The following is a 16585-nucleotide window of genomic DNA, read 5'->3' as shown; positions in this document are numbered from 1 at the left end:
AATGCCTTTATCATTTTCAAACATGCTCATGAATCAAGAATTATCAACAGAGTCAAGCCAAGGCAAATGTGCAAGCAATCTAGAGACATATCACACACAAGAAAGATCATCAAATGGCTCAAATCTCACACAGGTAATCGGTCACAATTAATCCAACTCTCAAACATCGTGATTATCTTCCAAGCAAAGAAGAGCAAGGAGTCCAACAAAACAGAGTATCAATGCAGTGAAGGAAAACTGGCAACCTAATCACAGTCCAGAATTCACAAAAAGCATGCAAAATTGTACACAAGATTCAACAAAATTCACTAGACACACTTAAACGACACAATGTCCTCAATGTGTCACAATCAACATATCAACAATCAGAACAATCATTAGATACAGACAAAGTGCAATAAAAGTGAGGAGGGAAGGAGAAAAGAAACTCCCTGAGTCAGATGAGAGGGTAGGTGGTGTTGACCAAAGACGTCTCCTCCACCACTGCATCCAACAAAGAAGGATTGCTGAGGAACGACTTCAGTCTATGCCCATTCACCTTGAAGCTTTTAGCTGCAGATGGACCCTAAATCTCTACTGCACCATATGGATAAACATTAGTCACAACAAAAGGTCCAGTCCACTTTGATCTCAACTTACCACCCATGAGGCCAAGCCTAGAGTTATACAACAAAACCTGTTGGCCAACCTCGAAGTCCTTTCTAGTAATGGAATTATCATGGAACCTCTTGGTCCTTTCCTTATAGAACTTCGAGTTCTCATAGGCCTCCAATCGGATCTCATCCAATTCATTCAGTTGCAACTTCCTTTCCTCTCCAGCTTGGTCAATGGAGAAGTTACAAGTCTTCAAGCCCAGTATGCCCGATGCTCAATCTCAACTGGTAATGACATGTCTTTCCAAAGATAACCCGATAGGGAGACATCCCAATGGGTGCTTTGTACGCAGTCCTGTGTGCCCAAAGAGCATCGTCCAACCTATTACTCCAATCCTTCCTGTTCGGCTGGACAATCTTCTCCAAAATTCTCTTAATCTCCCTATTGGAGATCTCAGCTTGCCCATTTGTTTGGGGGTGGTAAGGTATAGAAACTCTGTGCGTCACCCCATATTTCTTAAGCAAGCCTTGCATGGATCTGTTGCAAAAATGGGTCCCCTGATCACTAACAATTGCTCTAGGCACTCCAAAGCTGCAAAAGAGGTGAGATCTAACAAAATCTACAACAACCCGAGCATCATTAGTCTTGGTGGCTCTAGCTTCCACCCATTTTGAAACATAATCCACAGCAAGGAGAATATAAGAGAAACCAAAAGAAACAGGAAAAGAACCCATGAAATCTATACCCCAGACATCAAACACCTCACAAAACAGCATAGGCTGTTGAGACATCTCCTGTCTCTGTGAAATAAGTCTGCCTGCTCTCTGACACGGCTCACAGGTGCTATAAATCCTCTCTGCATATTTGAAGATGGAAGGCCAATAGAAACCACAATCAAGCACCCTGCGAGCTGTTCTCTGTATCCCCAGATGACCACTAGGTGAGGAGGCATGACAAAACTGCAGGACTGAGTCAATCTCATGGTCCGGAATGCATCTCCTGGTAACCTGGTCACTGCACAACTTCCACAGATATGGGTCATCCCAAACATAATACTTAGCATCACTCTAAATTTTAGCAATCTAAGCACGTGATGCTAAGGGAGGAAAAACAGAAGCAACCAAATAGTTCACAATGTGTGCAAACCAAGGAGTAGGGTGAGAAGAAGAAATCATTAACAAACTCTCATCAGGAAAGTCATCCTGGATGGGCAACACATGAGTCTGATCCTCAACTCTCAATCCTGCTGAGGTGGTCTGCAACCAAGTTCTGTGCTCCACTCCGGTCTTTAATCTGCAAGTCAAACTCTTGGAGTAGTAGCATCCACCTAATCAATCTAGGCTTTGACTCAACCTTTTTCAACAGAAACTTCAGAGCTGCATGGTCAGTATACACAATAACAGGAGATCCAAGCAAATACGACCTAAACTTATCAAGGGCAAAAACAATTGCCAACAACTCTTTCTCAATCGTAGTGTAGTTTGCTTGGGCAACATCCAAAGTTCGTGAGGCGTAGTAGATCACTCTAGGCAGCTTGTCAATCTTCTATGTCAGGACAGCTCCCAAGGCATAATTTGATGCGTCACACATGAGCTCGAATGGGGCTGTCCAATCCGGTGCCTGAATGATAGGGGTGGTGGTCAAAGCTTCCTTCAGGCAATCAAACGCCTGCTTGCATTTGTCATAAAAAACAAAGTCAATATCCTTCTATAGCAGTCTGGACAAGGGAAACGCCTTCTTGCTTAAATCTTTGATGAAGCGCCTGTAGAAAGCTGTATGTCCAAGGAAAGGTCGCACCTCTCCCACGCAAGAGGGGTAAGGCAACTGCAAAATCACATATATCTTAGCAGGGTCTACCTCTATTCCTTTTTCAGAAATGATATGCCCTAGAACCAAACCTTGTTCAACCATGAAGTGACATTTCTCAAAATTGAGAACAAGGCTTGTTTCTATGCATCTTTTCAAAACTTTTTCCAGACTGTCTAAACATGCATCAAAAGAGGATCCATAAACAGTAAAGTCATCCATAAACACCTCTTTGCAACTCTCAAGAAAGTCGCTAAAAATGTTAAGCATGCACCACTGGAAGGTACCAGGGGCGTTGCATAGGCCAAAGGGCATCCTCCTATAGGCAAAAGTGCCAAAGGGGCAGGTGAATGTGGTCTTTTCTTGGTCCTCAAGAGCAATATTTATTTGGAAATAACCAGAAAAACCATCAAGAAAGCAGTAGTGAGATTTACCTGTCAGGCGCTCCAGCATCTGATCAATGAATGGTAGGGAGAAATGGTCTTTCCTGGTCGCTTGATTCAGCCTCCTATAGTCAATGCAGACTCTCCAGCTATTCTGCACTCTTGTGGGAATCAACTCATCCCTCTCATTTTTCACCACAGTGAGGCCAGTCTTCTTGGGCACAACATGTATGGGGCTCACCCATTGACTATCTGATATGGGGTAGATGATCCCAGCTTGCAAAAGCTTCGTCACTTCCTTCTTGATAACGTCCATAATCACTGGGTTTTGCCTTTTCTGCGGCTTTCTCACTGGCTTTGCCCCATCCTCCAACAAAATCCTATGCATGTATGTGGATGGGCTAATATCAGGGATGTCTGCCAAACTCCAACCTATGGCTTTCTTATGCGCCCTCCACACTTCAAGCAACCTCTCCTCTTGAACAGAATCAAGGGAGGTGGAAATGATCACCGGTTTCCTCTCATCATCCTCCAAGTACACGTACTTGAGGTTTTCTAGGAGTTGTTTCAGCTCAAGAGTGGGTTCCTGCAAGTCAGATTCAAGTGTACTTCCTGCAACGTGGTTAATGCATTCTGACTCTAAAGAATGAACAGGTAAAGGCAGAAAACCCATCTCATCACAGTCCAGATCAATATCCATCTCAGGTATATCAACAACATCATCAATATTATCCAAATCATCAAAAACACGCATATCATCAATACCCTGGACATCATCAATACTCTGGACATCACAGTTCTCATCCAAATCAACATCCAATTCAATATCATATTCAAGTCCTGATTTTAACTCATACTATGCATGAATGTACAGAAGATAGAAAAGAATGTTTCTTCTCATGCATAGAACGAAAATCATCAACAATAAATTCATCAACAATGTCATCCAATGTATCAATTCTCAACACAAAATGGTCCTCAGCTGGATATTTCATGGCATCAAGGTTATTAAAATGCACAACAATATCAGCAATTTCCATAGACAATGTCCCAACATACACATCAATCTTGGTATGGGCAGTTTTCAAGAATGGCCTGCCTAGAATAATGGGAGCGGATCCATGAGAGAAACCGTCCTCCATCTCCAAAACATAGAAATCAGCAGGAAATATCAATTCACCTACCCTAACCAAGACATCCTCTATGTAACCTGTCGGGTGGGTAACACTTCTATTGGCCAACTGAATGACCACACCCGTGGTTTCCAAAGGACCAAGAGACAGAGATTTATAAATAGACAATGGCATGACATTTATAGATGCACCCAGATCCAGCATAGCATTTTCAAACTTACTATTACCAATCACACAAGGAATGCAAAACGTACTTGGGTCCTTGCACTTTTAAGGAATGTACGGGACCGACTTACCAATAAGAGCTGATACATTCCTTCCCATGTTGATCCGTTCATTGCCCTTCATCTTCCTCTTGTGTGTGCACAACTCCTTCAGAAATTTGGCATACTTGGGTATCTGCTTGATGGCATCAAGTAGAGGTATGTTCACCTCTACTTTCCTGAAGGTCTCCAGAATATCCCTATCCACCTCTTCAGTCTTTTTGCTAGGAAGTGCTCGTGAAGGGAATGGAAGAGGGATAGGTCGGTCAACCAAAGGAGAAGGTGCGACAGCGGTGGTGGTGGAAGAAGGAGAAGATCCACCTGAAGAAGAACCACCGGCTGAAGAAGAAGATCTACCCACCTCAAATGCCCTGCGTGGACTGATGAGTCGATATTTTATACCATTAACTTAGTTTTTCGCGCCGAATTGTGTTGATGATGTGCGCTTAATTCTTAGTTATTGTGTCATTTTCACCACTTGGGCTTAATTAGACCAATAATTCTGATTTTAATTAATTTGAAGTAATTGAGCTTAATTATTCCTATATTTATTTTTCAGGGAAATTTTGGAATTACACTGTGAGACTTTTGGAAGGGCACCAATTAAGTGAAGACTCTCCACAAGACAATTTAGGATTAATCAAGCTTAGTTTAGTAGTTTAGATTTTTTTTAGATCAATTTTGTAATGTGGGCTAATTTTTGTTAGGATAGACTAAGCCCAATAGTAAAAAGAAAGGGTGGTGACATGTCCTAGGGGATTGTGACCTAGCAGCCGTCACTTTTGTTGGAGGCATTTACTCACGACATTTTTGGAGGGGCAGCGTAACTTAACTTTTTGAGCATGACTGGGAACGTTTGGCTGAGAGTGATTGGCATTGGATGAGCACATTTACTTTTCTTTTTTATTTCTGTAAAGAAACGCTGGTTGAGATAAGGTCCACACGGTGAAACTCTTGTTGATTTTTAGGAAGCGTAATCCATTTCTTTTTTTTTTTCTAGAAAATGCTTTTTTTTTTCATTTATCAGCTCATTCGTTTCTGTTGCTGACCTTGTGATGTTTAACTTTTCTTTTTATTGAGTGACTAGTAGATTAGGTGAGAGTTGGAGATGGGACGTGCCAAGCTTGGCAGCTGAATTTTTTTTTTTTTTGAATTCTTTTCTTTTAGATAGTAATACCTTGGTAGCTAGATAGAAGAAATGTAGTACGTTACGGTGCAGCAATTTTTTTTTGTCTTGGAAGCAATTATTAGAATTTGTCTTTAGCCTAGACTTGGTGCAGGGGCTTAATTCATTTAATGCCTTTCTTTAGTTTTTTTTATAAAATCAAAAGTTATTTAGGTGATGGGATGAGAAGTACCGAGAGTTGGAGAGTTGGTAGCTAGATGAATAGGATTTAGTTTCTTTTATTTTATTAGAAAAGTTATTTGGTAGATGTTTTACGTTACTTGCTAGAAAAAAATTAGGTTGTTTATTTCTTTTGCTCTAGAAAATTTTATATAATATGTTTAGTAGTTTTTCATCTTTTTAATTTAGTGTTGGATGTCAATCAATTTAATTATGTCTGGATATTTGTTTGTTGCAATGTTGGGTTTAGCAATTTATTTTACTTTAATGTTTTCTATCTTATTCCAGTTTATTTAATTTCCATGCATTTTAATTTAATTTAATTCTCGTTTCAAAAAATCTTCAAACCCCCCCCCCCACTATGTTAGACCTGATTCTGAACCGCAGTTGGTCCTTGTGAGACAACCTAGGAGTCACTTCCTAGCACTATACTGCATTCTTAATATGCAATCAAATTGGATTGGGCCACGACACCCATCATGGACCGTCATGGTCGTCCTCTCTAGGACAAGTGGCAGGCACGGGTGTAGGTGTAGAAGCGGGCTCTGGAGGCACAACAGTCTGCTTCCCTGATCTGAGGGTAATGGCACTCACATTCCTCGGATTTTGCACAGTCTGGGATGGTAACTTATCAGAATTCTGCCTGGTTCATCTGAGTAGCCATATGACCCATCTGGTTAGTGAGACTTTGTATAGAAGATCTAGTCTCCTGCTGAAATGGCATGTTATCTTTCAGAAACTGCAGGTTTTGCATAGTCATCTGTCTCACTAACTCTTCCAATGAAGGCTCAGAAGAAGTGGAAGGTTGGGCAACTGGTTGGGCAGATGCCTCTTGCTGCTGCTGTTGTTGCCTCTGGTGTTGTTGCATAGGTGGAGGCACATATTTGTTAGGTGCTCCAGCATTCTGGAAAGGTGGCACCTGCTGCTGCTGCTGTGGCGCATTGTTCCACCTAAGATTGGGGTGATTCCTCCACCCTGGGTTATACCTATTGTTGGACAAGTCATAATTCAGCTGCTGTGGCTGACTGTTGTTGTAGATATTAGTAGCATAAGCTTGAGGCGCATCAGAGGCAGCTGAGTGCTGCAAGGTAGGACAAGCATCAGTGTAGTGGCCACTAGAAGTACAAACAGCACATAGTCGTGCAACAGATGTGGTTGAAGCTGTAGGTTTCTGGCTGGTTGCCAACTCTGTCACTAACTTCGCAAGAGATTCAATCTTGTTTTCCAACTTGCTTTCAATAACAGATAAAGACTGGGCAACAACATCATGTACGCCCCTCACCACAATGGCATCATTCCTGGCGCTAAACTGCTGGGAGTTGGAAGCCATCTTCTCAATCAATTGCCTGGCCTCAACAGGTGTGGTGTCTCCAAGAGCTCCACCACTGGCAGCATCAAGCATACCCCTATCCATGTTGTTCAAACCCTCATAGAAATACTGGATAAGGAGTTGTTCAGGTATCTGATGGTGGGGACAGCTTGCACAAAGTGTCTTGAATCTCTTCCAATACTCATATAAGCTCTCGCCACCAAGCTGCCTAATCCCAGTGATGTCTTTCCTGATAGCTGTGGTTCGGGATGCTGGGAAAACTTTCTCCAAGAATAACCTCTTCAGATCATCCCAGCTAGTAACGGATCTAGGCGCCAAAGCGTACAACCAATCCTTACCAACACCTTCCAGTGAATGAGGGAATGCCTTCAAGAAGATGTGCTCTTGAGGAACATCATGAGGTTTCATCGTGGAACAGACAATGTGGAATTCCTTCAAATGCTTATGTGGACTCTCACCTGCAAGGCCATGAAACTTGGGCAACAAATGGATAAGTCCAGTCTTGAGAACAAATGGAACGTCCTCATCAGGATATTGGATGCACAAGCTTTCAATATCGAAATCAGGTGCAACCATCTCCCTAAAAGTCCTCTCACGAGGTGGAGGTTGTGCCATATTGTTCTCAATGTGAAAAACAACAGAATCAAAATCAGAATCAAGTGCAGATGCAACAGATGCAGTGGATGCAGTATGCACAGAGAACTCAGTAGTGGGATGCACAGTATCTGATGGAACAGACTCGAAAACGGACTCTAAAGATAAATTTCTAGAATGCCTAACTAACCTATGAAAAGTCCTATCAATTTCAGGATCAAAAGGTGGTATGAATCTAGGATTTCCTCGAGTCATGCACTAAATCAAAACACCCTATAATCATCAAACAATAGCACAAAAATTCAAAACACAGAAACAACACAAGACAACATAAAGACTATCACAACACATCAAAACACAGTCACAAGACACAGAATCATAGACAAAAGACTCGATACTGAACCGTTGGTCCCTGGCAACGGCGCCAAAATTTGATGGGTGTCGCCGCCCAATCAAATTTGATGTGCATTTTAAAGTGCAGTATAACTAGGGAATGACCCCTAGGTCATCTCCCAAGGACCAATTTTGCGGTTCAGAATTTTGTCAAACACAAAAGGGGTGGGTTTGAAAGTGATTTTTGTTTTTTGCTAGTGTAAATAACTAAATTTAATTTAAAAAAAATTAAATCCAACCAAACAAATTAAAATTGCAATTAGTGTAAAATTGGACCTCTTGCCGTGACCTCATTATGCTTCAATCCCATTTCATTTTCTCCAATTAAAAATCCCAAATATTAAAGTTGAATTGCTTCCAGCCATGACAATTATCCTCCAGGTGAATGACCACTTGCTAAAATGAAATTAAATGCTTCTCCTAAAGTCTCCATCAACAAAGTCAATCATGTGCTATCTATTCCACCAACTCACTCTGCCAAAAAGAATTTTTGGTTCTCTCTCTTCTAAGGGCTGCAGCCGCTGCTCCCAATATCCAAACATAAAATGGAGTTTCTTTTCTTGGAACAAAGAAGCCTAACTAAAGTTGAATGAATTCAACCCTTTTGCCTTACTGCACCGTAAACCCATGATGTGACAAAACACACATTGCCTTCCATTTGAATACTTCAATCATGGAAACAAGGCTGAAACGTTCCAGCCCCTTTGAAGCACCGTGCAGTGATAAAAAAGAAATTTCAATGCCCAATCAAATCAACTATCTAAATGCAATTGTGAAGTAAAGAAACCTTGCAAAATGACAGTTGCCACCAATCTCTTCACGCTGCATTCTCTTCCTTCAAAAGTCAAATGAAAGTGTTTCTAATCAAAGTAAATGGATCACCCGTCCAGCCACTGTCACGGTGAGTCTCATTGCAAAGTAAATGCTAGTGTATAATTAAGTAAAAGCAACGCTCATTAAAGAAAAGAAACCATCACTTCCATCAACCCTTTTCCATCAACCGAGAAGTGTTGTACCTTTCTCTTTTTTTTTTATTTCACTAATCTTTTTAAAAGCAAATTGAAGAAACCTTGATGTAGATGCTGACACCGTCCAGTTCATCCAAGCAAGAAGTCACACAATGAAATTACTTCTATCAATGCATCCAAAGGAAAAGAAATTGTGCTTTTAATATTCAAAGAAGCATCAGCATCGTTAATACAAAGAGAAACTCAAAATAGATCTAAAACCTTTGCACCAAAAATGAAAGGAAAAAGAAAGTGAACATTTTCATTCCACCAAATGCCAAACCGTGAGCAGCAAAGAGAACATTCTCTGCCAATGTTCCAGACCCCGCAAAGAAAATGAAATTGCCGAGAGAGACTTTCAATGCAAGTGACGACTGATGAATGGGAATCCCTAGGTCTGAAAAATTCTAGTGCTAATGGTGGGGTCCACCCAATTAAAACCCTAGGGCCATGTCACCATTTTTACAATTGGGCTTTTGTCTAATCTACCAAAATTAGCCCAAAATACAAAACTTAGTTTAAAAAGCCTAATCTACTAAATTAAAATTTGACTAATCCTTAAGTGCTTTGTGGAGAGTCTTCACTTAATTGGTGCCCTTCTAAAAGTCTCACAGTGTGATTCCAAAATTTCCTTGAAAAATAAAAATAGTAATAATTAAGCTCAATTAATTCAAATTAATTAAAATCAGAATTATTGGTCTAATTAAGCCCAAATGGTGAAAATGACACAATAACCAAGAATTAAGAACAATTCATCAACACAATTAGGCGCGGAAAACTAAGTGAATGGTGTAAAATATTGATTCATCACACATGTACCAGTTTTTGAAATATTGTGCAGAATTGTGAAAACAAAAACAAGTTTTGGCATGTTTGAGCACATATCACCAAGGCTAGACATTGTCTCATTACCTTTTAGGTTGATATCTGTCTACACAAGCACTGGAAACTCGTTTGAAAACAAAAACATTACTGGAACAGAATCAAACACTTGATGACAGAATTTAAAACTACACATAGGCACATGACTTGACAAAACTTTAAAAATGAAATTGAAGTTGGAATTGAACTCAAAAAAAGGATTTTCACCGATTAAAATGATCAACAAGCACTAAGGAAAATTGAAGACACAAGAACAACACAGAAAACGCAAAATTCAATCGAAACAGAATTGGAAAAAAAATTCAGAGGCAGTGGCAATGGAACAGTACAACACGGAAATGAACAAAATGAAAGGAAGAGTGGCTTAGCTCACGGTTGCCTCTTGAACCTTGCTCTGAATACCAAATGATAGCTTCATCCTTGAACTATTCAACATATTTGTGAGCTCCAGACGCAGGTAAACAATGGCAGCGGAAGAAAACGGAATTAGAATGATGATGTGCAGCGGCAGTGTTTGTTTATGGAACAGTGAGGTGGTTTGAAGTGCTATGGTAAAGTGGATGTAGATCAGACGACATTCTCCTTGGAAGGAAGCTAGAGGAAAAATGGAAGGAAGCACAAGGTTATTGACTCTTGGTGGAGAAAAGGCTGGAAAGTACATCAGCATTTCAATTCTATCTAATTCCAAAAGTAATTTTACAGAAGAGGCAAATGGGATTTATAGATAGCATCTCATGCCTATGGTGTGCTTTGCAGTCAGCACAAGTTCCATGAAATGTGGATCTATAGCCACGTGGGGGTATATGTGATAAATGTGCTGAAAATTTAAACTTCTAGATTTACACGTGGAACAGATGCAAAAGATGAAGGTGTGTTGTAATTGAATTCATGATGCAGCCCCCTTGCTTGCTAAGCTCACCCCTCCTTTATGTAAAATTACTTCTTTATCATTCTTTGGTGGACTTTATTTATTGGGCTTGGGCCCCGCGTATCAGGAGGAATGGTTAGAATAAGAAGGAAGACAAGATTTGTTAGTGAGCTCCCTAGAAACATCCTTGGCTTTATCCTTTGATGATGAGGATTTGTAAAAAACATCTCTTGAAGATTTGGAAAATTTGTTGTGACAAACTTCTTTTTTCAAGAGTTTCTTCTCTACTTTCATGGCCCTATGAGCCACTACATCTAAAGTCTCATCATCATGGAATTCAATTATATCTTGGATGTTTTTATTGAGTCCACTAATAAATCTAACTATTTTTTTATGATTATTTTCTTTAAGGTGACTACGATGTACGAGCACTTCGAGCTCACGAGCATATTCCTCCACACTTCGTCTATCTTGAGTAAGCTGTTGGAGCTGAATCAAGAGGTCCCTATGGTAGTATGGAGGTACGAAACGCTAGAACAACAAGTCCTTGAAATGTTCCTAAGAGCTCGCGTGTGAGCCCCTGGTGATCCTAATTAGCCATTTCATGGCATATCCCTCTAAAGCTAATGTAGCTAACTTTACACGCAACAAACTATCTACACTATACAAATCAAAAATTTGGTCTACTTTAGCTATCCACTCTAAAAATATAATAGGCTCGGCGTCCCTGTTGAAAGTGGGCAAGTTCAACTTGGGCATTGCAAGGATTTGGTCCAAGGTGTTATCTTCTTGATGCTTCTGTGGCGAGGGAAGATATACATTAAAAGATCTCTCTTCTTGATGCTTCTTCTTGGTATGACTAAAACCATGAGGTTTCTCCCCCTTTGCTTTCGTAACTGGTCCAAGCGCTTGCTAATGTAGTCAAGTTGATGTTGCATTTGTTGCACAGCCTTCATCAAGTCAAATTTGCTAGAAGGGTTTCCATGGTTGCAAGCTCTATTGGAGGAAGCACGACTTGAACCTGCAAACATTTTTAAAGCAAACAATAGCAAAGCTAACACACAAAACTGGTTAGAAACATCCAAAAGTCGCGGCAATACAGCAGCCCACGGTTTCACTCAAAAACAACAAGAAAGGAAGCTCAAAACTCACGGTAAAGTGTCTCAAAAACAAATTAAGGGTTGCACCCTTCTTTCAAAATAGTAAAATGTCTCACAAGTCCACTTTGAGAGCACCAACTCAAGTCCAAAGCAAATGGAAAGATGTGCAATCCACCCTCAATGCAAAGAAGCCAAATCAAGAGAGCACAGGGTAGAAGCCAAAGAATGAATGAAAACTACAAGACAAATGATGAAAATGGAACCTAAAAAATCAAGAAACTTGGCACAAAATAAGTAGGCAGCAATCTAATGATTTTATGAAGACAAAACAGCAAGAAAACGGAGTCAAAATAGTGGCACAAAATGAATAAGACAGCAAAGAAAATTAACACAACTAAGGAGCAAAATAACATCAACATGCTATGCATACATGAAGAGCAAGACCGAATTAATGCTGGAAATAATTTTGGCAAACCTCAAACCAAAATATTTTGTATTGGAGATGTAAAAGAGGCTCTAAATGAAGCAATCAAACACACCAATAAATGAGAAAACTCTCGGCCAAGCACACCAAACAACAACATATTTTTTTGTTGATTTTATTTTGATACAGCAAACAGCACTTGGTAAAATGTCTCGGCCAAGCTGTTGACAAATTGGCAAGCGTACCAAATCGTTCAAGTAATAATAAAATGGTAAGTCCAAGTATCGTTTTCCCAAGAGACTCACAGCACTAAACTGTTGCGCTTTTGCTTAACCAATCAAGACTATAAAAATAATATTTTGGGATTTTTATAAAGTGCAGAAAAATAAACATGAATACAATTTGATCAATTGAGGTTAAACACAAAACAATGGATGAATGGATGTTGTTGGGGGTTTACAATTCCATCTAATCTGCTCTCTCTTACATACTACCCTTGAATATTAGTTTGATTAATTCAATTGTTATGCGACTTTCTTAGCCTCCCCTAGTAATTAATACCGCATTATAAACAAAAGTTAGCGCACTTGATCGTCCTACCCCTATCCCTAGGTGGTATTGCAAAATCAAGAGATTACTCACCAGTTCATGTCATTATTGTACGTCCCCATATCAATAAAGACAAACATCAGTTACCGAATGAGTTAAACGATAAAGGCCTTAAGCACATATGATAACCCAACAATAATCAATCAAAACATATGGAGACCATATAAATAATCAAGAGTTTCAATAAAAGAGAGTATCAAAAGATTACATTGTTTCCCTCAACAATAATAGGGTTTAGTTCACCATCGTCATGATGAATCTAGATGAAGAATGGAATGAAAGAGATACAAACCCTAAAAAGGAGAAAAGGAGAGTTGTCACCATCTCCAAATCTCGCCCCAAAGGGGTGAAAAGTGTGTTTCTGCCTAAGCCATCAAAACATACAAACCCTAAGACATTTTCGCCTTTAAATAGGGCATAAAAATGACATAAAATAAGTCCAAGCCCAAATAGATCATAAAAAATAACATAAAACAGGTCCAGGCCCATCTGACAACTGCCCGGCGCCTAATTTCACCGCCGGGCGGTTTCCCTCAAGCCGCAGAACCGCCCGACGCCACGGTCAACCGCCCGGCACTGGTCAACTGCGCTCTAGTTCATCGGTTGACTTTTCCTGGTTGACTTTTCTGGTTGACTGGTTGACTGGTTGACGTTTCTGCATATCTTCAACCTTTCTTTCCTTTTCTTGAGTCTAAGACCTTCATCTTCAACTCCATTCTTTACTTTTCTCAAATTAGCTACAAAACAATGCAAAACAAGCATAAAATCGCTAAAAACAACTTTTGACTCTCTTTAGACTCATTTATTGAGTTTTGCTTAATTCTAAGCTCATTCCGAGTAGTAAAGGGTGTAATTTGGTCCAAATTGACATATGAAAATAACTGTTTTTCAACCTTCATCAATACCCCAAACTTAGAATTTTGTTTGGCCTCAAGCAAAACAAAACAAAATAACACACTAAACAAAACTTGGCTTTATACTATTTCATCCAATGCCTCAACAATCCCAAGGTACATGACAAAACCACTCAATTCAATATCCTCAGTGAAATCCCAAAATAGGATGCATGCATGCTTTCAATCTAGAGATTGCACAATAGATGTTCTACACTATGAATGATCAATCCACTAAGCAAAAATGTACTCATGAAAATTAACAAATCATACCAAGCAAGTGTTTCACTCAATCCCTCAAGTGTTTAAGGTGACACTCCATTCTCTATTGTTCAAAAGTTACATGAAACAAAATTGCCAGTCATCTTAAACAATCAGCATCTTTAGATGCAAATGCCATTAAAAGGACTTTTTCAAGGCTTGTAATGAGGTTGGGTTAACAAGAAAAATTTGTTTTTCTAGAATGCAAAATTATTGAGTCAAGAGAGCTAACAAAATATTCAACATTTATGCACAACTCTCTCACCAAAATTTCTCATTCCCAACTTCTTCCCTTTTGTTTTCTTTTTCATTGAGCTCATCTTCATGCTTTTCTTCTTTTCTTTTCTTTTTCTCATGAATTTTTCTTTTGACAACAATTGAGCTCAATGCCTTTCACTTGCTTTTTCCATTTTCCCCCGTATAACCCCAAACTTGAACCTTTTCATCACATACAATTAAGCTCATCCCATCTCAAGGTAAAGAATTTCAAAACAAGGGTTCACATACTGTTTAAGGCTAAGGTTCAAAAGGGTATAATATTTCCAACACTTTGGGTGAAAAGTTGGCTAGAGAAGGGTTTTCAAAAACAATGGCCTTGATCATATGACATTCACATGCAATTCAATAGATTATCAAGATTAAGGCAATATCATCCATGTTTTCCTCTGAACAATGCATACAACAATAAAAACTCTCGAGCTCAAAATCTCACACACATGCTTCCTCACACAAAATTCATTCATACACTCTGCCTAGCATCATGACCACAATCATAAATTCATTACCCATCTATTTCCTAGACATCAACATGTATTGCAACTCAATTCTCATTTACATCAAATAATTATCAAATAGATCCATCATGCAAATTAGTTAGTCAAACATTTTCAGAACAAGTAATAAACCCAAGAGTACACACCAAAATAAAAATTCAACCTATTCTAAGAATTTAAAATGCAAAAGTGTAAGAAGAAATTCTAGGTTGCCTCCTAGTAGCGCTTGTTTAANGTCACGAGCCTGACCCAAACCTGGTTGGCACTTGTCAGTAAGTGCACTTCCTTCCACCACCCATCAGTAGGTGTACCTTCCGGATATCCTTCAGTAGATACCTATATCTTCTAACATCCCCAAGTAGATGCTATCCTAGTAGCACTCATCAGTAAATGTTAATCTTTCTAATCTTCATTGGCATCCATCAGTAAATTCCATATCACCTAACATCCATCAGTAGATGTTGTAGAAGCATCCATCAGTAGATGCTATCATCACTGCCATCAGAAGCAACGCATAACCCAATAAAATAAAATAAATAAATAAATAAATAAATTAAATAAAATAAAACCAAATCAAATAAAATCAAATAAAATAAAAAAAAATCAAATAAAAGAAAATAAAATAAAAATAAAAATAAAATCAAATAAAATAAAATGAAATAAAATAAAATAAAATCAAAACGAAATTGAAGATAAAAAATTCAGAAACTGGGTTGCCTCCCAGCAAGCGCTCTTTTAACGTCATTAGCTTGACCCGGTAAAGCCCAAACACCCATCAGTAGGTGTTGAAATTTTATGTTGGTGTTCCTCCTTCCTTCATGACACCAACAACATCTCGGAAATTTCCTTTTCACCAACTGTAAGAGCTCTGCTTGCTTTGATAGTCTTGACAACCCATAACCTAATTTTGAATTTTATTGATGTGCCAGGTTAAGGTTAATCACTTTTCACATCAGGGTGTTGGTGAACCAATTCTCCTTCCTTATCTGCCTCCTAATGGTCTTGTGCTCCTAGTACCAAAAATTTTATCTTGCATACACTAAAGAACACTGCACTAGAGCACAGAATTAGCCTAAAAATAAAAGTAAAAATAGTAAAAGATAATTTTTATTTATATTTTAATTTTAAATTTCCTTTTTTTTTAAAAGATAAAAGAAAAAAAATAAACAAAAAAAAATGCAATAAAAAGATAAAAAAATATAAATAAAAAGATAGAAAGGTAGAAAGATAGAAAGATAAGAAGAAGGATGAGGAAAAGAATGTGAAGAAGAATAAGGAGAAGAATATGGAAAGATATTATTTTATTTTATTTTCGTTTTTTTTTTAAATAAAAATAAAATAAAAAAAAATAAAACAAAATTAAATCAAATCAAATCAAATCAAATCAAATAAAGTCAAATCAAATCAAAACAAATCAAATCCAATCAAATCAAATCAAATAAAATAAAATAAAATCAAATCAAATCAAATCAAATCAAATTAAATGAAACAAAATAATATAAAATCAAATTAAATGAAACAAAATAAGATAAAATCAAATCAAATCAAATAAGACAAATAAAATAAAAAGAAAGTCTAATCGATCAAGAATCACACACATAGAATAGTTCTACCATGAGTCCCCGACAACGGCGCCAAAATCTTGTTGACAAATTGGCAAGCGTACCAAATCGTTCAAGTAATAATAAAATGGTAAGTCCAAGTATCGTTTTCCCAAGAGATTCACGACACTAAACTGTAGTGCTTTTGCTTAACCAATGAAGACAATAAAAATAATATTTTGGGATTTTTATAAAGTGCAAAAAAATAAACATGAATACAATTTGATCAATTGAGGTTAAACACAAAACAATGGATGAATGGATGTTGTTGGGGGTTTACAATTTCATCTAATCCGCTCTCTCTTACATACTACCCTTGAATATTA

At 38.3% G+C, this 16585-nt stretch overlaps 1 pseudogene; it reads right to left on the bottom strand.

The window, feature by feature from the left end:
- Positions 1–3667: 3667 nt before the first annotated feature.
- The window catches only part of LOC106780240, a 24935-nt pseudogene continuing 12017 nt past the window's right edge, over positions 3668–16585 (bottom strand).

Source organism: Vigna radiata, unplaced genomic scaffold, assembly GCF_000741045.1.
Source record: "Vigna radiata var. radiata cultivar VC1973A unplaced genomic scaffold, Vradiata_ver6 scaffold_174, whole genome shotgun sequence".
NCBI classification, from domain to species: Eukaryota; Viridiplantae; Streptophyta; class Magnoliopsida; order Fabales; family Fabaceae; genus Vigna; species Vigna radiata.
The sequence above is the reverse complement of the archived record's forward strand: the minus strand, read 5'-3'. Positions and strand labels throughout refer to the sequence as shown.